The sequence below is a fragment of the Pan troglodytes genome, chromosome 19 (genome assembly GCF_028858775.2).
Source record: "Pan troglodytes isolate AG18354 chromosome 19, NHGRI_mPanTro3-v2.0_pri, whole genome shotgun sequence".
Classification (NCBI taxonomy): domain Eukaryota; kingdom Metazoa; phylum Chordata; class Mammalia; order Primates; family Hominidae; genus Pan; species Pan troglodytes.
The window spans coordinates 63,060,925-63,084,565 of record NC_072417.2 but is presented as its reverse complement, the minus strand read 5'-3'; the positions used below and the strand labels follow the sequence as shown (position 1 = coordinate 63,084,565).

General features: G+C 54.2%; 1 pseudogene; it reads right to left on the bottom strand.

The window, feature by feature from the left end:
* Positions 1 to 5,363: 5,363 nt before the first annotated feature.
* LOC468401 (uncharacterized) lies at positions 5,364 to 7,931 on the bottom strand (annotated as a pseudogene).
* Between the last annotated feature and the right edge of the window lie 15,710 nt (positions 7,932 to 23,641).

Sequence of the window (23,641 nt, the reverse complement as noted above, 5' to 3'; positions counted from 1 at the left end):
AGAGCCTCCTCAGGCTCTGAGACGCTTTGTGGACACAGGGTTCTTTGTGTCTTGCATGTCCCAGTCCTCTGTATAACCGTGGGTAACGGGCTGGGTCCAGAGGCAGCCGTAGACTCTGACAGCCACTTTCGTCCCCTGGAGGTCCTCCCCGGGAGAGGAGTGCTGTGCCCTAGACGCTGAGGGCAGGCACTGTCCTGACAGGAGGGTGCCCCTGGTGCCCACCTGGGTTAGCTCACTCCTGGCTCCTTCATCTGGAAGCTCAGCCTCTGAGGCTCTGAAACCCACAGTGCCCTGAGGCAGGGAGGTGTGTGAGGGTCAGGGCAGCAGGCTAGCTGGGGAGGGGAGATGCCCTCCACCAGGCCTTCCCCTCGGCAGGGCAGCCTCGGCCTGTGTGTACCGCAGGCTCCCTCCCTGGTGCTTGCCGGCTGTCAGAGCTTGTTTGGCACGAGGCCTCTCACCCCAGTGTCTCCTCCCCTTCACCTTCCTCTGCAGGAACAGCAGCCAGATGTCCGAGACAGAAGGAGACCCAGGTGCTAGAGCTGGGCTGGGGTAAGGCTGAATCCTTAAGCCTGGGAGGAGAAGCGAGTGCTCCTGGACAGAGCCTCATGCTGGGAAGTTTCCCGCCTGAGGTGCGGACATCAAGGAGCCCCTAGTAAGAAACACAGGACTGAGCCTCAGACTCAGAACACAGCAAGGTGGAGTCTAGATTCAGGGCTATGAAGATCAGAAGGTGCTGGGGAGAGATGTGGGCAGTACATGAGGGGAGAGTGGTTTTATAACCGTCCCAGCCATCCAAGGTGGCGCTGGCTGCCTTGGGAGAAAGTGAGCTGCCTATCAACTAAGACATTCAAACAGAGGCTGCAGAGGTTCATCATCCTCTCACTGAATATTCACTGAGTACCTTCTGTAGGTGGCCCAATCCAGGTAGCAAATGAGGGCGCCACTATCGAACCACATGGCATTTTTTTTTTTTTGAGACGGAGTCTCACTCTGTCGTCCAGGCTGGAGTGCAGTGGCGCTATCTCAGTTCACTGCAAGCTCCGCCTCCTGGGTTCACGCCATTCTCCTGCCTCAGCCTCCCGAGTAGCTGGGACTACAGGCGCCCGCCACCATGCCCGACCAATTTTTTTGGTATTTTTAGTAGAGGCAGGGTTTCACCGTGTTAGCCAGGATGGTCTCAATCTGCTGACCTTGTGATCTGCCCGCCTAGGCCTCCCAAAGTGCAGGGATTACAGGTGTGAGCCACCGCGCCCGGCCTTTTTTTCTTTTTTTTCTTTTTCTTTTTTTTTTTCTTTTTTTTTTTTGAGACAGAGTCTTGCTCTGTTGCCCAGGCTGGAGTGCAGTGGTGCGATCTCCGCTCACTGCAACCACTCCGCCTCCCGAGTTCAAGCGATTCTCCTGCCTCAGCCTCCTGAGTAGCTGGGATTACAGGCACCCGCCACCACACCTGGCTACTTTTTTGTATTTTTAGTAGAGACGGGGTTTCGCCATGTTGGCCAGGCTGGTCTGGAACTCCCGACCTCAGGTGATCCTCCCGCCTCGGCCTCCCAAAGTGCTGGGATTACAAGCATGAGCCACCGCACGCGTGGCCCACATGGCAATTTAAAGTCCCTTCCAGGCCTGATATCCAAGACAAAGTTAATCCAGGCAGGGTTCTTGGAGAAGGCAGAAGAGAGGAAGAGGAAGGGCTTCTATGAGGGGCTGGGATGGGGCAGACCTGAGGCTCTGGAGCCGGCTGAATCCTTGGGCAAGCTGCTGCTAGACACCAGCCCCCACCCCAGGGGGTGTAGAGGCTTAGGTCCTGGGGGTGCGGGACGGCAAAGGGAGCCAGACAGCTTCTTAGAAAGTGGCAGGCAGGTGAGCGAGCTCCCCAGTGATAATTAAGGAACAAAGGTGCCGAGGTGCAGGGAGCCTGCGCGGGCCTCTGGGGCAGGCGGGCTAATGGGAGCCTGAGGAGAGGTAATAACCAGCGGCCGAGTGGAGCAGACAGCCCGGCGTCGCAACGCCCACGAGCCGCCCCCTCGCCCTCCTTCGCCAGAACTATGACTGCAGCACCCAGCTGGGGTGAAAACATGGATGCTGACTGCGGGCTGCTCCCGGCTTTCCAATGAGGTTGTTGCGGGATGTGGGTTTGCAGGAGCAGGGGTCTAGGGGAGCTGAGGAGCCTGGAGGTGGAGGGAGGTGGGTCAGGGTGAGGTCAGGGATTCGCCCGGGATTCTGAAGGTGCATAGGTGCCTGGGAGGAGATGCCTTGCCTAGAGGTAAAGGCAGCACTGTTCCTCCAACCGTGTTCTGGTGACTCACGTCCCCACGTAATAGAGGTAGCCACTGAGGCAAGAGCTCTGCGCTTGGACTCCTGGGGTCTGGCTATGCTTTGCATTGTACTGTGACTCTGGGCAAGGTTCTGGGAGCCTCGGCTTCTTCACTTGTTGAAACGGAAACAAGAAGGATCATGACGGGTGGCTAGGATGGCTCAGGGAGCTGGTGTATGGGAAAGGCCCTCGCTCACAGCAACCCCCAAAACTGGTGTCCCCAGACTGGTCAGAAATCAGAACCTCACAGGGGCCGGGCACTGTGGCTCATGCCTGTAATCCCAGCACTTTGGGAGGCCGAGGCGGGAAGATCGCTTGAGCCCAGGAGTTCAAGACCAGCCTGGGCAACACAACAAAACCCTGTCTCTACAAAAAATAAAAATAATTTAAAATGAGCCCAACGTGGTGGAGCATGCCTGTGGTCCTAGCCATTCAGGAGGCTGAGGTGGGAGGATTGCTTAAACCCAGGAGGTGAAGGCTGCAGTGAGCCATGTTCACACTACAGCACTCCAGCCTGGGCAACAGAGTGAGAGCCTGTCTCAAAAGAAAAAAAGAGAGAATGTCACCGGGAGCCACACGCCAGGCCACTCCTCCACCCCAAGCTGCAACAACAAATTCCCTCACAAAGCCTCACTCAGCCCTTGGACGTCCCCAATCCCATCTCCTACACACACATACCCACACACACGCACACACACCTGTGTGTCACACCTGGGACAGCAAAATCCCACAGGGTCATGAGTATCTTGAATGTTTGCTTCCCAGCTATACTCCCAAATAGAGGCCCACAAAGTCACCCCAACACCAAGTCACCCTGTGGTGTGCACTCCTGCTCCCCACATCAAACCTCGCTGATGAAGGACTAGTGAACTCAGTCGATACTCATAGACACCCAGGTCTGCACATACACCCACAGACACTCCTGCATGTGCCTAAAGCTTTGGAAATGGGCTTGAAATATCACCGAGTTCAACTCCTGCTTCAAGACTAGAGACCATTCAACGCTGTCACAACTGATGGTTGTCTAGTCTTTGGAGGTTTCTGCTTGCATGCACATTGTACGTGTTTTCACATGCACACACCCCCATTGATGCATTTGGCTAGTCTAGTAATTGGTCTCCTCCCTTCTATGTCCCTCCTTACCCCAGTCTGATCCAGCATAGTGCTGTCTGATTCATCTTTCCAAGACTCAGCCTTCCATGTGTCTCTCTGCCGCTCCAACACCCAACATGGCTCCCTACTGCCCTCTAAGATAAAGTCCAAGTGCTTCACGCCACCATTCCTCCCTCCAGTCCTTTAGTGACTCCCCCAACTTTATAGGACCCAAGTAACCTTATTGAGGACATTCGTGCTATCCCGCAATCCAGTCCTTGAATCCCCTTCACAAGTTGTCAAGCCTTCCTTTGAGGTTCCGGTGATAAGAACTCACTACCTCCTGAGCTAGGCCATTTTATTTCATTACAGGCAGCTGCAGCTCTGAGAGCTTAATCTAGTAAAGGCCATCTAGGCTGGTTCAACTTCTGCTGCTTCCCGGGATGTTTTCTATAACCTCTTGTCCCTTGGTTCTGCCTTCAGCATTCCCTGCCTTCATGCGAGCTGTTGTTTTGCATCTGAGACCTCTTAGGGACAAGGTGCCTGAAATAGCACTGGTGCTGAAATAGCACTGGGTGTCTATCGATGGTACACATCTATATGCACATTCATGTCCAGATGTGTGCAGTCTGTCCCCTTGCATTCTGGGTGCACACAGTGTCGGAGATCATTTCAGAAAGCCCCACTGTGCCTGCTCTTTGCCATGATGTTTGGGGACCATGGGCCTGGGACAAAGGTGCTCTGAATTCCCCATTTCCATTCTTAACTCCCTTCAGGAGAGCAAGCACAGCTCAGGGAGGGGTCAGAGGTCCCTTCTCTGCTCTTCTGCAGCCCCCAAACTGTCCACAGCACCAGTGAATTTTGTGATATGATCGCAACTCCCACACTCCCACTCTCTGGCACCTCCCTGCATTATCTATCTTTCTCCCTAGCACACATTCCCTTCTACAGGCTATGTCACTTGCTTATTTATTTTAGTTCCATTCTGTCTCTCTCTTCTCAAATGTGAGCTCCTTGAGGACAGAGATTTGTGCTGTTCTGTTCATATCTGGACCCCTAGTGCCTACAGTGGTGCTTGGCACACAAGGTTCACTGTCTGCAGGTTGAATGGAGGTGGTGGGTTTCTTCTCCACCTACCCTGGACAGTGAGCTCTAGGAGGGCAGAGTCTACATTCCAGACTTGCCTGTCCAGTGCCCAGGACCGTGTGGGGGCACAATAGGAGCTCAAGTCCATGTTTGTGGGCTAAATGATCAGGGACTGTCAACAGTGTTTCTTTCTTTTTGTTAAAAAAAATTTTGAGACAAGGATCTCACTGTGTTCCCTAGGCTAGTCTCAAACTCCTGGCCTCAAGTGATTTTCCCATCTCAGCCTCCTGAGTAGCTGGGATTACAGGTGCGTGCCAGCATGCCCAGCCCTGTGAGCAGTGTTCCCGTCCATCCCCAGCACATCGAGAGCTGCCTTTGGGCACAGCCACGGGCAGGATGGGAGAGGGGACAGAGGCAGAGAGGAGGATCCCCAGGCTCGCTCTCTGATGGGGTCTGCACACACACCCAGCTCCTAGACGGAGAGTTCCTCTGGCTGACCAAACTACAGCCTTGAGGGGTGGGCGTGAAGGGAGGGTAGGTGTCACAGCCGGTTTCTCAGGTGTCCCGGGAGAGGGAGGAGGAGCTGATGGTCGTGGCTCAGAGGGGATAGAGATAGAGCAGGAATGCTCACCTTTGCACACCCCCAGCGGACCAGGGAGTCGGCCCCTTTCTGATTCTTTTGAATAGGGTACCTTGGGCTTCAATCACCCTCTCTGACCCCATTTCCTCCAGCTGGAAAATGGAGCAAATAATAGTCCCTGCTTGTAATCAGAGCCCAGAGTGGACCCTCGAATGTTCTCAATCATTGTGAGGACATCGGTGATGACAATCATGATGAAAAAAATAAATAGAATGAAACAGGGGACCCAGCCTCTCACTTCCCAGTCCCAGTGGTTGTCTCAGACTCCTCCTGGCTTTGGGTTAAAGGAGACAGCATCCCGTGGGCCTTAGGGGAGCTGAAGGCTGGATGGGGAGTCAGGGATCCAGAGAGAGGAGATAGCTGGGCCCGTGGGAGGCAGGGCCCTTTCTTTCTTTCAAGAGAAAGAAGAGCCTGCAGCTGAATCAGCCCCTCCTAGTCCCCTTGCCACCAGCACCAGGCATTATGGGCCATGGCAGGGACACAGAGGGTGGCGGCATCAGGACAGGGCCAGCTACCATGTCGGGAGCTTGGGGTGGTCCATTGCTGTGGTTCCACCAGCTCTGGGCAGAGCATGTCCTTGTCCTGGATGGCCCAGGGACAGTTAAGGAAGCACCCGGGACAAGGAGTCAAGAGACCCAAACTCCAGCCCAGGGTCCTCTTCTCGCTCACCTCAGGGCAAGTCACTCCCCACATCTGAGCCTCAGCTTCCTCCTCCGGCAAATGGGAGAATTGGATTAGGTGGTCTCTGATGCCACCTGACAGGTAGGCCATCGCTCTCTAGGGAAAGTGAGGTGAAGCCCCTCAGCACAGTGCCTGGCACACAGCAGGTACTTGGTAAATATTGGGGCTCCCACTCATTTGAAGTGTCCTCTGAGGAAAGTAAGGGCAGGGTTCCCTTCACACTCCACCTGCCCCGGCTTCTGCCAAAAAGAACATCCTTCTCCAGGGAGCCAGAAGCTGTGAGTGAGGTATGGGTTGGCCTCCTAGGCTGGTCCCTGCCTCTTTTCAGCTCAGCCACTTCCATCCCACCCCCAACCTTGGCTGCCTCCAACATCCTGCCTTTTCCCTTCTTCCCCCACCTCAGAGCCACCAGCTGAGCCTGGATTTTCTGCAAGAGGCCCCTCTCCACTTTCTGCCCTCCCCACTGAGCCCCTGGCTGCCAGTCACCACCTTGGCCCTCAGAGATAGCGGCTGGCAGGGGTGCCAATGGGGGTTCCCACCAACCTCCTCTCAGACCTTGGTTCTCTGGGGCCTTCTCAGGTGGCTTCACCCCTGGGCAAAGCCCAAGTCCTCAGCTAGTTTTCCCTAGAATTTTGAGTTTCTTCAGTGCTCAAGCCCTGCAGACTTCAGAGATATCAAAACCCCATCATCCCAGCACTGAGCTCTGAGCCCCACACAGAGGCCCTGCCCCCTCCCTACTCCCAGAGCTCCCAAGTTCCTGCTCAAGAAAAGGTCCTGATCCATAAAGAGGCAGTCCACAAACCTCCCGTGTGGCAGAAGAACTTTTTTTTTTTTTTTTTTTTTTGTCTCCAGGGAGACATCCTGCAAAGTTTTATTCTTTATAGGAAGTCGGTGCCCAGCGTGTTCCCTGTCTACAGTCAAATAAAAAGCTGCTCTCTCTAGAGGGGTGGCAGCAGTCCTGCATGGTCCAGTGAGACTCAGAAGGTTCCAGGAGACCTTCAGTCCTAAGACCCTTTCAGTCATTGTCTTCTGAGTCTGACTCTCTGGCAAGTCATCTCCCATCTGCTGGAAACTTCCCTACTGTGAATCCCACATGTATTTGATGGTCACCTTGAATTCAGCCATCTCATACCCAAAAAGCTTCGGGACACGAGCCTGCTCCGGGGTCAGCACAACTCATAGTTGGACAGCAGGGTCACCACACCTCTCTTGAGGGCAGTGGGCAGGGCCAGCTGCGTGAGCTGTGGCTCCATGGAGTGGGGGAACTGCTCCAGGGGCCCTGAGTCCAGGCTTGCAGTGAAAGCTTCTTTGTTACCAGCTCGGGCGTAGTCCATTTCTGTGTATTTCGTAAACCATTCATTCACTTCCTCCTTTGTGCTGTTGGTGAACAGGAGACCCACTTCACCCCTCAACCTTTTGCTGACGTGGTGCAGGTTATCTTTGTTCTCATCAGGTGGGCTCTGACCCAGGGCCACCATCATCACCTTGTTTTTGCCAAAGAACATCCAGCTGTGCTTTCAGGTGTTCTGGATGTCCCTCAGCCTGTTGTTCCTCATGTTGGCCACAGAGAAGATGGAAAGGTATTGTAGGTGTCCACACATTTCCAAAGCTCTTCTATCAGGTTTTGTTTCAATTCCAAGCCTTTCTTGGCAGTTTTGGTTAAGGAGACTTTCTTGTCACTCTTGGATTTGGGCATTGCACTGAATCTACGTGGAAGAACCATTTTTAATAGGTAACTTGCAAATAGCATGGGGCATCTGGAGGGGCAGGCATCTGCCTGCTGGAGCCGGGGAGGGCAGATCTGGGCTGAGACTGGAAGTATGAGCAGGCACTTGCCCCTCATACAGTGACTAGGGAAAGAGAGGTCGTTTGAGACCTGGGAAAAGCACAGCAAAATGTGTGTTCTGGGATTCCCCACCTCCCCACGGTCCAGGGCTGTGTGAAGACAGCAGGGAACCCTGGAGTCTCAGGCAGAGGAAGCCTTTGTGGGTCATGCTCTGGGGTCCAGCAGCAAATGGGCAATGAAGCAAGCCACCCCTAAATAGTGTGGGGTCCAGGACAAGAGTACAAGTGGAGGGTCACTATCCAGCTAAACATTGCTAAACACATTCTTCCTACTTTCTTTGACAATAAGCCTTCATAACAACAATTTTTTTTTTTTTTTGAGACGGAGTCTTGCTCTGTCACCCAGGCTGGAGTGCAGTGGCGTGATCTTGGCTCACCGCAACCTCCGCCTCCTGGGTTCAAGCGATTCTCCTCAGCCTCCCAAGTAGCTGGGGTTACAGGCACGCGCCACCACAGTTGGCTAATTCTTGTATTTTTAGTAGAGACGGGGTTTCTCCATGTTGGCCAGGCTAGTCTCGAACTCCTGACCTCAAGTGATCCGCTCGCTTCGGCCTCCTAAAGTGCTGGGATTATAGGCGTGAGCCACTGCACTTGACCAACAACAAATTTTTTTTGTTGTTTTTTTTTGAGACAGAGTCTTGCTCTGTCACCCAGGCTGGAGTACAGTGCCGTGATCTTGGCTTACTGCAACCTCCGACTCCTGGGTTCAAGCGATTCTCCTGCCTCAGCCTCCTGAGTAGCTGGGATTACAGGCATGCACCACCACACCCGGATAATTTTTATATTTTTAGTAGAGACGGGGTTTCACCATGTTAGTCAGGCTGGTTTCGAACTCCTGACCTTGTGATCTGCTCACCTCGGCCTCTCAAAGTGCTGGGATTACAGGCATGAGCCACCGCACCCGGACAACAAAATTTTTTAAATTGCATAAAGCCACGGTTTTTATACAGTTAAATATATATGTGACTAAAATATTCTAATTTATTAAAATAAAAGGCAGAATGTAAATTATAACAAATGAATGTTAAGTAGAAAATTAAGATTATTTAATTGAATCTAATTTCTTTCTTTCTTTACTTTTTTTTGGTCTCACTCTGTTGCCCAGGCTGGAGGGCAGTGGCACAATGATAGCTCACTGCATCCTCAAGCTCCTGGGCTCAAGCGATCCTTCTGCCTTGGTCTCCTGAGTAGCTGGGGCTACAGTTGCACACCACCACTCCTGGCTTTTTTTTTTTTTTTTTTTTTTTTGTAGAGACAGGGGCCTTGCTTTGTTGCCCAGGCTGGTTTCCAACTCCTGGCTTCAAGCAATCCTCCCGCCTCTGCCTCGCAAAGTGCTGGAATTATAGGCATGAGCCACCTCGTCCAGCCTGAAACTAAATTTTTTATTTAAAATTTTGTAAATCTAAATATTATTATATATTTTGATAAAATATAATGCTTTGTAATTTCAACGTTCACCGTCCATCAAATTGCCAACGTACAGTTACTATCAAGTTTCATGCATGTTCCATCTAGACCTACCTTTGTACAAATTAAGAATTATATGAAGGCCGGGCGCGATGGCTCACCCCTGTAATCCCAGCACTTTGGGAGGCCAAGGCAGGTGGATCATAAAGTCAGGAGTTCGAGACCAGTCTGGCCAACATGGAGAAACCCCGTCTCTACTAAAGATACAAAAAATTAGCCTGGCGTGGTGGCGCGCACCTGTAATCCCAGCTACTCGGGAGGCTGAGGCAGGAGAATCACTTGAACCCAGGAGGCAGAGGTTGCAGTGAGCCGAGATCGCACCATTGCACTCCAGCCTGGGCAACAGAGTGAGACTCTGTATCAAAACAAAAAAAATTATATGAATTATTTAGTAGAGCAAAGTGTTTCTCATCTGCAACGTGCATTCATTTGAATACTACACTGATTTATGAGTACCTCTTGTACTCACAAAGAAGAAATAAGGACAAGGATGCTCAACACTACAAGGAGATTTTATGTAAGAATCCATTTAATTATTCTTGAATGTTTTAAAAATATTAATAATCTATTGCATGTACGCTATTTGAAAGAAATAATCTAACAAGTATATGTATTTTTTCTTTCAGTTACTTCTGTTTTTTGTAATTAGGATGGAGCGGTGACTTCCAAGCTTCTTACGTGGCAGACTGGAAACCCGAAGTTATGATGCTCCCCATTCATTTTTCATTTTACTCCGGCGCTTGTACAAAGTCCATCTCCACCAATGGCGTGCAGACGCAGTTGCTTTTTGTTTCAAACACTTAGAGCAAGAAGCCTGTGACTGGGGCCTGATGGCTGTAGTGACAGAAGTGTAGAGCAGAAGTTTGAAGCTGTGGGTTGCGCCCCGCAGCCCTTGGTACCAGAGCCTGCATGACCTAGGCTGTCATGGGTTCTCCAGCAAAGGAAGCGTCAGTGTCATATCCATGTCATGAGGGGCCTGGGGCAGGGATTCCTCTTGCTGGCTCTGGAAGCAGTACTGCTTTGAAGCGTGTTGAGCAGCAAAGTGACATGGTGAGACTCTCGTGTTAGACAGACCACTGAGGCAGCAGATCAGAGGGCAGTGAGGAGGCTGGGGGGCATATTAGGGGGAATTGTCAAAGTAATTTCTGGATGAGAAAATTAGAAGCCTGAACTAGAGAATTAGGTGTGAGTACAGAAAGACAACAAGAGGTTAAGAGAGAGATTTAGGAAGCAAGACTCTTGTCCTGGACCCCACACTGTTTAGGACGGCTTGCTTCATTGCTCATGCTTTTTCCATGCTTTCTAGAACCTTCTCTCCAAGTTTGGGGCTGGGGCAAGGCACCAACAAATAATCATACAACTACAGTAAGAGAGGTTTGGAATCAAGGACGAAAGGTGATAGGGACCAACCCAGTCCTGGGCTACCCCAGCAGTTAGTGACTAAGAGGAGGCCGGGCTTGGCGGACCCTCTCTATGGAGCGCTGTGCCTTTAAGTGCGGAGAGGACTCTGGGTTGGACTTCTGGGGCACTGCTCTGGGATGGGTGCAGTGCGGAGGACAGGCTGGGGGCTGGGGCCAGGGAGGAGCACCGAGTGACAGAAGCAGGGCCTGCTTGGTTTGGGGCCGAGGGCCCAAAGGCATCAGGCTGGACAAGATGACCTCACAGGGAGCCCTTCCAGCTTCAGGCTCTTTCCCCTGATGGCAAGGGCTAACCCTCCACCCGCATCCCCCACACTCCACCATGTCTACACCTGGCGGCTCTAGCAGATGGTTATCTCCCCTCCCCCACCCCACGCCTCCACCCGGCCCCGCCTGTCCGTCTGCCAGTCTGCCAACAGCCCCACTCCTGGCCTTTCATCTCATGCCACGGCAGCCAGCCTGATGCTGCAATCCCCCACCCCCCGGCTGTCCAGCTCCACAGCCTCTCCTGGGCTTGGGCCCCATAGGAGCCGAAGACCTGGGACCCCCAGGGCTTTGGCCCCCTGCTGCAGACCTGCCCAGGGTGGTCTGGGGGGCATGGCCCCTCCTCAGCCTGTAAACACACACACACAGACACACCTTCCCAGGGTCACATGAGCACACACCTTGAGGCTCACCCCCACTGTCCTTTCCTCCCTGAGCAGCCTCCCTCCATCACCACCCCCCAACACCTTGGGACTCCTCCTGTCTCCAGAGTCCTTTTCCTGCCCTGTCCTTTCTGACTTGAAGGCCCAGGCAGCCATGGGGAGGCAGTGAGGCGGCAGGAGGAGACTTGGCAATCAGAGGCACAGACGTTGCTGGTGGTAGCAGCCATTGTCTTCACCTGAATCTTCTCCTTTTCCTGGGATTGGCAGAGGCAGGCAAGCACTGAGGCAAGGGGATGGATGAGCTGACCCATGGCAAGTGAGGAGGACCAGCTCCTCAGGTGAACAGGCTGCCACCCCAGGCATCGGCCCCCTTCCAACCCCAGCCCCATTCCCAGGACCTTGGGCAAAGTGCAGGCTGAGACCAGCTGGCACTGGTGGGGAGGGGGCCGGGATAAGTTCTCGGTGCTGCTGGTGGTGGCAGCCGCCCACCAGGGGGCTAGGAGAGAAGCAGATGATGCTTTGATGAGGGATGCTGAGGCAACAGCTCAAAGTTGCCCTCTAGGGCTTGCTGTGAAGGAGGTATGGAGGAGGCAGAAAAGGCTGGAATATGGCCTCCTTCTCTGGCTGGGGGGTGAGTCCTAGCCATGGCAGAAAAGAGCAAAGCCACATCAAGCAGAGCAGGGCAGAGGCTTTGTCCAGAAACCCTCTACCCCAGTCCCACCCCCAGCCTTGGGCACAGATAGTTGGGCCTGGCCTCAGCTCTGCTGGCCACAGCCATCCAGGAGCCAGGCGAGCATGTGTGGGTGTGTCCTCCCCAGGCTGGGGGGCCCTGAGGGCAGACACCAAGTCTTCCGCACCTTCCTACCTGCTCCACCACAGTGTTGGAAGGCACTACCCACTGCCAATTACAGCCAGGCGCCTTTCCTGAAGCCCTGGTTCACTTCATTCACAGCCCATTACCATGTACCTACTGCATCCTAGGAGCTTCACAGGGACAGGAGGGGCAGGGAGCATTGTCATCACCCCCAACTGTTTGTGGGTCAAGGAGACCAAAACAAAGACAGTCTGAAGAGGGGGGCCCCTGGAGGCTGGGAGTTCCTCAAAGCTACTCAGAGGAAGTGTGGCTGGAGGAGAGAACAGAGGATGGGCAGGGATTAGGGAAGAGAGGATTCACTGCAGCAGGGGAGGGGGCTGTCATCAAGACACAAGAGCATGAGGGTGGGCGGATGTGCTGACCACCAGCTCGAGACCCACTGCCTGGGGGAAAGTGGCAGGAATAAGGTGTACCTGCAGAGAGGAGGCAGAAGGATTCCTCCTGGGGCAGGAGAGGCCTTGGGGAAGGAATGAAGGGAGAGTCATATTTTACTGTTTCTTTTACTACACTGTTGAATCTCATACAAGAATGTTTTACTCGTGGCATTAAAAAAATAATGGTGAAATCTAAATCATGTGTTGAGTTTAGTTAAGAGTAGTGTACTTTTTTTTTTTTTAAGAAAGGGTCCCACTCTGTTGCCCAGGCTGGAGAGCAGTGGCACGATCATAGCTCACTGCAGCCTCAAACTCCTGGGCTCAAGTAATTCTCCTGTCTCAGCCTCCCGAGTAGCTGAAATTACAGGCATGTGCCACCACATCCAGCTAATTTTTAAATTTTTTATAGAGACAGAGTCTCACTCTGTTGCCCAGGCTAGTCTCAAACTCCTGGGCTCAAGCAATTCTCCCGCCTTGGACCTCCCAAAGTGCTGGGATTACAGGTGTGAGCCACTGTGCCTGGCCCAATGTTTGTTTTTTAGCTATGACAAATGTACTCTGGTGATATAGGATGTTAACAATAGAAGAAACTGGGTAAGGGGTGTATGGGAATTCTCTATTTGCAACTTTTCTGTACATCTAAAACTATTCTAAAATTCAAATATAGGTGTTAAAAATGTATAATAAACACACCAAAAAAATGCCTCACTGAAACTGCTGCCTCCAAGAAAGCCCGTGTGGTTATCCTGACACATTGGTGGCTGGCATCACCTGATGGGTAGGTACAGGGGGAGCAGGCCACCTGCAGGAGAGGGGGGTCTTGTTGCAGAACGCAGGTGGGTGGGGACAGTCTAAATGCTTGACCAGTGGGCACCAGGGAGATTTTTCTTGATGTGTCAAGGAAATTCTAGGCTATTGGTAAGCCAGGCTGCTAGCCAATCCAGTACAGTGTGATGGGGTTATGGTGCCAAAATTCAGGAGCTGTGAGAGCATGAAGCGGGGACCCTAACCCAGACATGGGGAGAGGTAACATCTCATGCCTGAAGAATGTTCATTTCACCCCGACGCTTGTACAAAGTCCGTCTCTGCCACTGGTGCGCAGACGCAGTTGCTTTTTATTTCAAACAGAGCAAGAAGCCCCCGACTTCTTGGAGGATAAGGGAGGAGAATCTGCCCTTAGCTCCTTCTGGAGGGGTGAGGGGTGTGGGGTGTGGAGCTCAGGGGAATGGCAGCTCAGGGCCATGGACAGAACCTGGAGTTCAGAGTCAAGCAAACCTGCGGGAAGTCCAGACTCCTTACTCACCATGTCCTTGGGCAAGTCACTTCAACTCTTGGGGATCAATTTCCTCATCCATAAAATGGAGATGATCACTCTATCTGTCCTGCCTGGCTCCCAGAATTGTAAGCGTCACATGAGACAGTCATCGCGAAAGGGTTTGGCATGGGGCAGAATCACTCTGGAAAAATGAGCATCGAGTCCATAGTGAGTTGAATGGCGGGGGCACCATCTCTGCCCTGCACCAGAGTCAGCTCTGACCGTCCCCAGTCCTGGATGCAGAGCTCAGAGGAGCTCCTGGAGCCAGGACCCCCACCCCAGGAGCAGGCGCCCTCTGCATCATTGCTGGGGGCAGATGCCAGGCCCTTCCTGAGCCCCCAGGAGATGGGCCAGCGTCCCCCACGGTGGGTGGAGGGCAGGCAGCGGGGGCCTGGGAGAGCTAGCTGCCAGGGCTGGGAAGATGCTGAGGTGGAGATGGAGGTATCTGTGAGGGCTCAAGCCCAGGGGGGAAAAAATTCTTGCTGGAGCTGTATAATTAAAATCCTATTAAGCGGCGCCTGGCAGTCTCCTATCAACCCCCACCGAGGCTCCACCGATGAACCCTCGCAGCAGCTGGGGCATCCCGCTCTCTGGGCAGCAGCTTTGGGGCTGGCTTGGCTGGGGGAGCGCTGGGGGCCAGGCCGGCTTTGGGCAGAGCCAGGGTGGGCCAGGGTGTCACAGGGGAGGGGAGTGTAGTCAGGGCTCCGGCCCAGCCTGCATCTGGGCCCCAGCATCCCTGCCATCTTCCCCTCTGCCCCGTGAGCACTGAACGTTCTTTTTCCACCCCCTCAGCCCCCGGGCCTGGGGCTAAGGCACTGGCTTTCTGGCTTCCTGTCTGCCCTCCTCCACTTCTCTCCTGGGCTCTCAGCTTGCTTCTCTGGGCCCTGGAAGGCAGCTCCTCTGAGCCCTCGCTGAGTTAAGGCAGCTGTCTGAGGAAACACCTGCGCACCCTGCTCTCCAGGCACTGGCTCGGGACTGCTTCGGCTTGGCAGAGCCAGGAGGGCCAGGGTGGGCACCGGGGAGGGGAGGGCAGCCCATCTGGGGCGATTGTCTGAGATGATCGTCTGAGGCGACATCCCTTTCTTCTCCTCTCCTTAGGTTCCAGGTGCCCCTTGCCCCTTTTCCAGGCAGTCTGCCAAGAATCTCCCACCCAAACCCTGTCTACCCTTTTCCCTGTGCCCCACGCCTCAATATTCACTCAGTCTGCACACTGCTGCCTTGTCCTGTGTCTATATCCTGAGCACACGGGTGTCTTGGCTCCCCCATCAGACTGGTTCCTGCCTCCCCCATCACTCTGTGGGCTCCCTGCAAGCACTGTGAGTTCCATGAGCCAGAGGATTGATTGGTCTCCCCGCAGGAGGCGCCCTATCCAGAGAGGCATGGTGTCCAGCCAAAGCACCAGAGTCCTGGGCAGGAGGAGTAGGGCCTGGGCCCAGGGTTCCCCACCCATCCCCTCTGAGTGGCCTGCAGAAGAGCTTCCAAAGCAGGGCTGATGAAATGGAGGCAGGGGAGGAGAATGGAGGAGCTGGCTGGGCCCTGGCCTTCACCCTCTGAAGAAAGAATCCCAGCACCCCAGAGGATTTCCAGGTCTGCCCCCAGCCTCAGCCTCTGTCCCTTAGCGCTGCCCCTGGGGCCTAAAATGGGGATGGATGCTGTAATCCCCTCAGAGGGGCATGGGGACCCGATGTAATCCCACCTCCCAACCCTCCCCCAGGTGCCAGCCCAGGATGATGATGGTGGGTGAGAGTGGAGGGAGGAGCAGGCAGACGGCCTCGAATACCAGCTGTTGCAGGTGGCCTGGCCCCGCGTGCCCTTCGCAGAGCTTCCTGGACTCCCTCCTGGGTCACGGGGCTGGAAACATTTGAGAGGTCCTAGGGCCATAATACCTGCCCCCACACCAGACTGGTCTCAGACCAGCCCACAATGGATGGGGAGGCTTTCCTTGACTCCCTCCGGCCTCTAGGGGAGAGGGTTTCACCCCCATCTCAGAAACCCTCTAGGATCTCAAAGGACTATCAGGACCATGGCTCACTGCCCTTCTACCTCTCCACTGGGTTCTGCCAGTTTCTCAGGGGCCAGTTCACAACCCAGGATGCCCTTCACCATCCAGAGGGACCCCCTTCCCGCAGGTCTCTGGTCCTTGTAACTGAAGAAATGAGCGCAGCTCACCTTTTAGCCTGAGGAGGAGGAAAAGTGGGAAGGGGAGACCCCCATCCGCACCCCCACCCCTCGATATTCACTGAGTCTGCATGCTGTTGCCTTTCCCTGTGTCTATATCCTGAGTGCATTGGTGTCTTGCCTCCCCCATCACTCTGAGGAGCTCCCCGCAAGCACTATGAATTCCATGAGTTCCCCACTCTGGCCCTCCAGCATCAGCCTGGCATCTCAAGGAGTCCAAAGGTGATGGTTCTAGTCTGAACTCTGCTGCTAACCAGCTCTATGGCCTTCGCAGCCATCACACCTCTTTGGGACCCCATTTCATCATCTTGACGGATCTATGGGTGTAGAAACGGACTCATCTCCCCACCGCCCCTGTGCTGCTTTCCCTACTCCACCCCCTGTAACCCCACCCCCTCACCGCTCCATGAGTTAGCCACTCCCCATGCCCCCCCATCCCACCAGGTACCTGCCCAACTCTTGGCCATTTCATTTCAACAAGGATTTATGAAGCACACATGATGTGCCAGTGATGGGGTCATAGAGACAAAAGCAGGTCTATGGCCATTGCACTAGCTCCCCACTCAGGTCACTTAGGGGAGGAATGAGACCAGAAATCAAAAGAAGGCCACTCAGCAGAACCGTAGAGATTGTTGGATGCTCCATGCAGATTTATGCAAATATGAATGCAAATGAACCAAGGAGGGACAGGGCAGTTTGTGGACCAAATTAGTTTCTGAGTATAGATTTGATGTAATGTTCAAACTGGAAAGGACTTTGGCCATGATCGGGTGAAACTGAGGCCCAGGGAGGGAAAATGCCACACCCAAGGCCTGTAGCACACAGTTAACGCACCAGGACCCGGGCGGGGCTCTGTCACCAAACCAAACAGAAGAAATGGGCCTTCTTGGGGGCTGGGGGTATTCTCCAAACTCCCCCAGAGTGGGGACAGCCAAGAGCATTGTAGCCACCCAGGCTGCATGAGACTGAGCCCTGACACATTGACGCCCAAGCCTTGGGTCAGTTCCGGAGTGGACACATCCCTGCCTTAGAGGTCTGGTGTTCTAGATGGGGAGTGGGCAGGAGTCCCCGGACAGCAATGCAAGGCATGGGAGCCATGTCCCAGGAATGTGTGAGCTTCTGTGCTTGCTGATGAGGGCCGAGGAAAGAGAGATTCATTCTGGCAGCGGGGACTCAGGGAGGGTTTCCTATAGGGGATATGGACAGATGGGAGGCTCTGTCCTTCTGTGCAGGTTCAACAACACAGACTCCTTTACCCCTGTAAAAGCCACTGTTCCGGTCCAGGCGCCTCACTGGAGAACAGGAGGCTCAGAGAAGGGCAATGACACCCCCACTAAGTCCTGCCACGGCCAGATCCCCTGCCTTCTGCCCTCTCCTTTCCGAGTCACATCATGTGGCCCTGGCCACTGACAAGGAGTCACCAGGCCTAGAAGGCTCTGAAAGACCTGTTGAGGAGACAAGGTGGGGACAGAAGGGAGGGACAGGAGTCAGGCTCTGAGGTCCTGGTTCCCTCTGCTTCCTGACTTCTCCCCCTCCCCCGGCAGCTCTCCCCCTTAGATCTCACTTGAGACCCACCCAGCTGCAGGGGCAAAAGCTCAGCTAGTGGTGGCCGCACACCTGGTGCAAAGCTGTGGTGATGTCACCTCCGGTTTTCCAGAATGTGGGATCTTCTCATGATGACAAAGTCTACAGGCGTTTCATTCCATGCTGAGGACAGTGTGGAGGGGGAAGGCTGTGGATGGATGTGAGAGATGCCCCAGTAACCCAGAGAGGGAACCAGAGGACTGGGCAGGGCAGAATGCCTGCTCATGGATTCGCCACCTATCTCAAAGGCCCTCATCCACGAAAGTGCGAAGTTCTTCCTGAAGTCTGCCTTCCATCTCTGATGCTGCAATTTTAACTCCTGTATGTTCATAAAGTCATTAATACTGAAAAACTCAACTAGTAACCAGGTAAGTATTTCTCTCCTGTCATAGGCCCAGTACCCTATCTGTCAATAGGAGCCATAAGAGAAAGTTACCCTAAACTGCCAGCACTTGGGAAGGGGACAGCTTAGTGCCCAGTGCATTCTCCCCGTACAGCTCCTGCACTTCTCATCCACTCCCCACTCCCTAGCCTGCCCCTTTCCCTCGGGAGTCCTAATTTCACTGACTGTGTTCTCCAGATTCTCTGCTTTTCCCTCTGCACTGTGTGATCCCAATTGGACAAACCATTTCCCTCTCTGGACCTCAGTTTCCCAGTCTGTAAGCAGGGGGGCATTCTTCCCCTTTGCTGGGGGTTGTCTCAAAGATCTCACAGCCCACTAAGCCCCAGTTGGCCGAGTCAAACAGGGTCAAGGAGCTGGCTTTGCTCCCAAACCACAAAGGGAAGCCTCTGCTTTCCCAAGGAGAAGCTGAGGTTTGGGGTTTCTCTCTGGTCCCGGAGGGCAGGGCCGTCCTAGCTGACAACATCAGGTCGGCGCCCTCCCAAGCCATGCCAGTGTCAGCATCCTCCTCTCACCCCACCCCACTGTATCCCAGCCTCACTCAGGGTGACAGCATCACCAGCCCCTGCCCACAGCGGGGGCCTCTGGCAAGCTGGTGAGCGGATAGGTGTGGGGTCCCTCCACTCCCCAAGTCCTATTACCTGAAGTGCCACCGCCCTGACTCTATAATAATTGGGGGGCTCATTTGCATTTTGCCTATGTGTGATTTCAGAGAGGCACCCTGCCCACCCCTTTCTAGGGACTCAGCAGCTGTTTGCCCAAGCCCGCAGCTTCCTTCCAAGGAAAGGAGAGAAGAGCTCGGGGAAGGCAGGAAGTGGGAGCTGGGGATGGGCACTGGGCCCCCAGGTCCTCCAAGGAAGAGGGGTCTTGGCAGGGCCCTGGGACCTTGTGCCAGCGCTGGCTCGGGAGCCAGGGTGGGGACGGAGGGGGTGACGTCCTCTACCTCCCCAGTCTCAGTTTCCTCATCTGTAAACTGGAGCTAATGACACTTAACGAGCGAGGGGGGTGGGGGGCATGTAATTAGCTCCTGCTGGCTCTGGGCTTTGAAGTGGGTTGGAGGAGGGGGCAGCTGGGCGGGGTACAGGTGGGACAGAGTTGGAGGCCCCAGTGCACTGGCCTGCAGTGGGGAGGTGCGGGTCCCAGGGATCCTCTCCCATCTAGGGGAGATAAAAAAGCTGAGATCACACACCTAAGGGAGGCCCTGGAGGGCAGGGGGCAGACAAGTGGACCCAGGGCCTGGGGCACAGAGATCCCCAAGTGTGAACAGAGAGTGCCCCAGGCCACCTAAGAAAGGAGCTGGTGCCCCCCAACCCTCTATTAGGGTGGGACTGCTGGGGTGAGGGGCGAGGGAGTGGGATCCAGAGCCAGGAGCTCTCTCACACTGTGGTTCTTGTATCCCATGACCCACGGTGGCCTGGCACACACCTGGGCACACATAGGGCATGTCTCCATGGGCCGGGGCAATAGCTCCTGCACAGAGGCTCATGAAAGAACGGGGATGGCGGGAAGGAAGGAGGTTATGGGGACTGAACCCAGAGAGGTGAGGACAGGAGGGAGGGAGCCACCACCTCCCACGCCCTTGGCCTTTCCGCTCGCCCCACGACGTCAGGGCTGAGTCACTGGGAGAGGCTGCTGTCCAGCAGGGGTGGGAGGACCCTGGGGACCAAGGCCTGGACACCATCCCGGGACAGGCAATGTGTGGGGCACCTTTGGCCCGGTTGGCGCCGTCCAAATGATGCAGGCTTGAGCCAACCATCCACAGTCCAGCCACCCACGCCTGGTGGGCAGAGCTTTGGATGGGCCCAGGAGGCCCCAAAGGGCCATCTGGGAGGGTCAAGAAGTCATCTCTGACATCTCCCTGCCTCTGGACACATTGACAATGAAACCATCCAAGATACACCAAAATATATTGAGACGTCCTTTTTGATATCAAACCATGCAGTGTCGTATTGCAAGCTCCACCCACTGGCTCTTCATCAGGGGTAAAGACCAGGTAGTCACTCTCTTCCTGGGACCCCTCTCTCTCTCATCATGCATTCTCTCTCCAGCTCCTTTTCCAATAGGTGGTGCCTGGAGGTGGTTGAGTTTGGCAAATGGGTGGATTAAATGTGCTCCCACCCACTGCTGCACCAAGCCTAAGACCCCAGGATTAGCGACCCAGTGATTTGTTTGGTGGAGCCCTAAAACCATAAATACATATGCTAATTTGGTCCCCTGAATAGAAATAAGAACTGTTCATTCATTCATTCATTCATTCCACAAATATGTATTGATATCTACTAGGCACCAGGCACCGTTCTAGGCGTAGGGATATGGCAGGAGAGAAGATGGGCAGGAGCCCAGCCTGGAAGGCTCCATCTCTAGCCAGAACAAGAGTGTGGGGAAGGGGCCAGAGCCCTTCAGAGCAGAGGGGACTGTTTCCAGAAGAGGCCTCAGAAGGGGAAAATTGCAGCTGTCCCCGGAAGTTCTGGGTGGAGACTCTACCCGCCATAAATCCCAGAGACCCATCAGTGGAGGTCCTCTGAGACTGGGACACCACAACCCCACTGGCCACCCTGGCCCTGCTGAGCCTGGGACTCGCCAGCTGGAACATCTGGAACAACTGATGTGGGGTTCCTCCCACTGCTCCGCACTCCCAACCCGAGTGTGTGCTGGGGAGGGCGGCAGGCCAAATGAATGGGACGCCGGTCTGTGCAGCTTCGTAAGCCTCCTTGAAAGTCAGGCTTTTTCTGTTTTCTGTGTTGATAGCCCAAAGATGTTTGAGTGAGAGGAAGCTTCCCAAGTTCTCAGGAGCTAGCTCAGAAGTTCCTGAGAGCTGGGTATCTGGGTCTCAGCACACTTTCAAAATGGGGCCCTTGGTCTGGGAAGGTGGAGGCATATCACCCTGCTGGACTGAGTGGTCTAGGCCTGGGCTGCCCCCTTGCCTTGTCAAAGTCTGCAGAGTGTAAGGCCAGGACCTTCTGACCTGTGGGGACTACTGAGACCACTCCTCTCCTCTGCACCGCCCTCCTATACATGCTCATCCCCACCCCACTGGGTGTCTGGCTCCTCTGTCCCAGCGTCTCTAGATAGCTGTGCCACTGCTTTGTCTCTCTCCCAATGCGTCTGTGACCTACAGAAAGGAAAATCCTGGAAAGGGCTTTATTAGGTCAATGGACAGAATTGGAATATGAACCTACGGATGGTAGATGAGATAAAATATTCTATCAAAGCAAATTTATGAAACTGATAACTATACTGAGGTTAAGGAAGAGAATATCCCTATTTTCAGGAAATACGCACTGAAGCATTTAGTGGTCAAAGGCCATGATAGACGTAACTTACCCTCAAATTGTTCAGGGGAAAATCTATATGTACATATACATGGATGTATATAGAGAAAGAATGATAAAAGTAAATGAGGTAAAATGTTAACAATAGATCAGTCTGAGTGAAAGGCATAGGGTGCTCTTTGTGCTGTTTCTTTTCGCAGCTTCTGAAGTTGTTTTGCCCTCTCGCTCTGCTTTTCCCTGGACCCCTCCCCTACATAGTCCCTAGTGCTCTCGGTGTCTTTTCCTCATTCACTCAACCCTAGGACAGTGCCTGAGCCATCGCGGACACTCAGGGCATATGGGAGCTGTGCTAGATGCACTCCTGTCTTTCTGTCTTTGCATCTGTGTCAACATCTCCATTCATTTATTCATTCATTCATTCACTTATGAGTAAGCACCCTCATCACTCAGTTTGCATCCCCTTGGTAACCCTGGATCTTTGGGGGAGATAGGAGACCCACTAACAGAGCACATCATGGTGGGTCTTGGTGGTTCTGAGCAGGTCTCTGTCCTGTACCATGTAGTCCCTGACTCCTTGACATTGACCTCCTCGGGGGCTGTGTCACCATCTCCAGATCTTTGTCGGGCCTCTCTGTGGCGTGGGGGTGGCCTGTGCCGCAGGGCTTTGGTGGCTCCTGCCTCCCTGCCTCCCTCAATCTGTGAGAGGAGGTTCTGCCACCTTTTGTCCCTGCTCCTGTAAAGGGCATCCATGTTCCAAACCCAAGACAATGGCTGTGGCCCTGGTGGGGGTAGCTGGGCTGGAGACCAAGAGTTCGGCCTAGGAAGGACCTCTCTCTTTCCCACTTCTGACCCCTTCTAGTCATCCCTGGGCCCAGCACGGTGCCTGCCATCCTTAGTCTGGTGAGGTGACATCACCAGGGCTCCCCGCACGCACACACACCCCACAGCAGCTGTGACTCCCAACAGCATCTCACCATCTCTTCTCTGGAACATCAAAGGCCCAAGCAGCGGCGTCCCCCTCCTCCCGGGCCCCGGGGGGTAATCAGAGCCAGGTATGTGTAAATGCTGGGCCTTCAAATAAATAAATACTGGAACACGCGGGGCCTCCCACCCCTCGCTGCTGCTCGGCGCCCTGGGCTGGGACCTAGGCACGGGGCCAGCCCCTGACGAGGTCCTGGGGACCGCCTGGAGCTGGAGGTGTGTGTGAAGAGTTTCGCGTGGGCTGAGGCCTGGCTTAGCCTCAGCAGCATCAAAAAGACTGTGGCGGGGGGAGAGGTGTGTGCAGTGGGAGCTGTGTGGGGAGGGAGGGTCCCGCTGCAAGTGTCCCCCATCTCTCACAACCCCACCAACTCTGCCTCACATGCCAGGCACCCCTCCTTCCACACCTTCAACTCCAAAGCCAGGCTGCCTCTTCCAGCGAGGCCAGATGGCATCCCTCAGCACTGAGGAGGAAGAAAATACAGGCAGCGACTGGAATTTCTGGAAGGATCCCCTTTTGCCAAACCAGGGCCCTGAAGGTTCCAATGGCAGGGAGCAGTGGGTGAGCTGTACCAGGCATCTGTGGGCCATCACTGCTTCCACAGGTGAGAAGGAGGAGGCTGGACTATTTGGTGCCGAGGCTGAAAGAGAGGGTGGTCCCTGGAACTCCTTGTAGGGCAAGCAGCTTTCTACTCCTTGTGGGCCAGTGGAGATGCCAGGAGGGCAGCATGAGTGCAGGGCTCGTGGTTCCTGTCTTGCTCATCAGCTGTGTGACTTTCGGCAAATCACTCAGTATCTCTGAGCCTCAAGTTTCTCATCTGTAAAATTGCGCCCCCCACACTGCCTCTCCTACAGGGGAGCAGAAATGCTCAGTGAAGACCACCTGGATGAGGCTCTCCATAAGCTGTCAAGTGCAGCGTCCCCATGAGGCTAAACAGAAGACACCTTGATGGGGGTGGGGGTCTCCATGAGTCTTTGACTTATAGGGCCTCGCACAGAGTAGGTACCAAAAATATGTTGTCCAAATAATTGATTTTGAAAAATATGAATGGACAAGTGAATGTTCTAGAAGTGACTTTTTTTTTTTTTTTTTGAGACGGATTCCCACTCTGTCACCCAGGCTGTAGTGCAGTGACGCGATCTCAGCTCACTGCAACCTCCACCTCCTGGGTTCAAGCAATTCTCCTGCCTCAACCTCCCAAGTAGCTGGGATTACAGGCACCTGCCACCACGCTCAGCTAATTTTTAGTAGAGATGGAAGTTTCACCATGTTGGCCAGGCTGGTCTCAAACTCCTGACCTCAAATGATCCGCCCGCCTCAGCTTCCTAAAGTGCTGGGATTACAGCCGTGAGCCACCGTGCCTGGCCTTAGACTTGACTTCTTGACTCTGTTTAAGTTTTTGGCCGTGCCATCCTCACATCGCCAGCTTTTTGGCTCAAGGCCCCTTGGAGAATCTGACAAAAGCTATGGATCCTCAC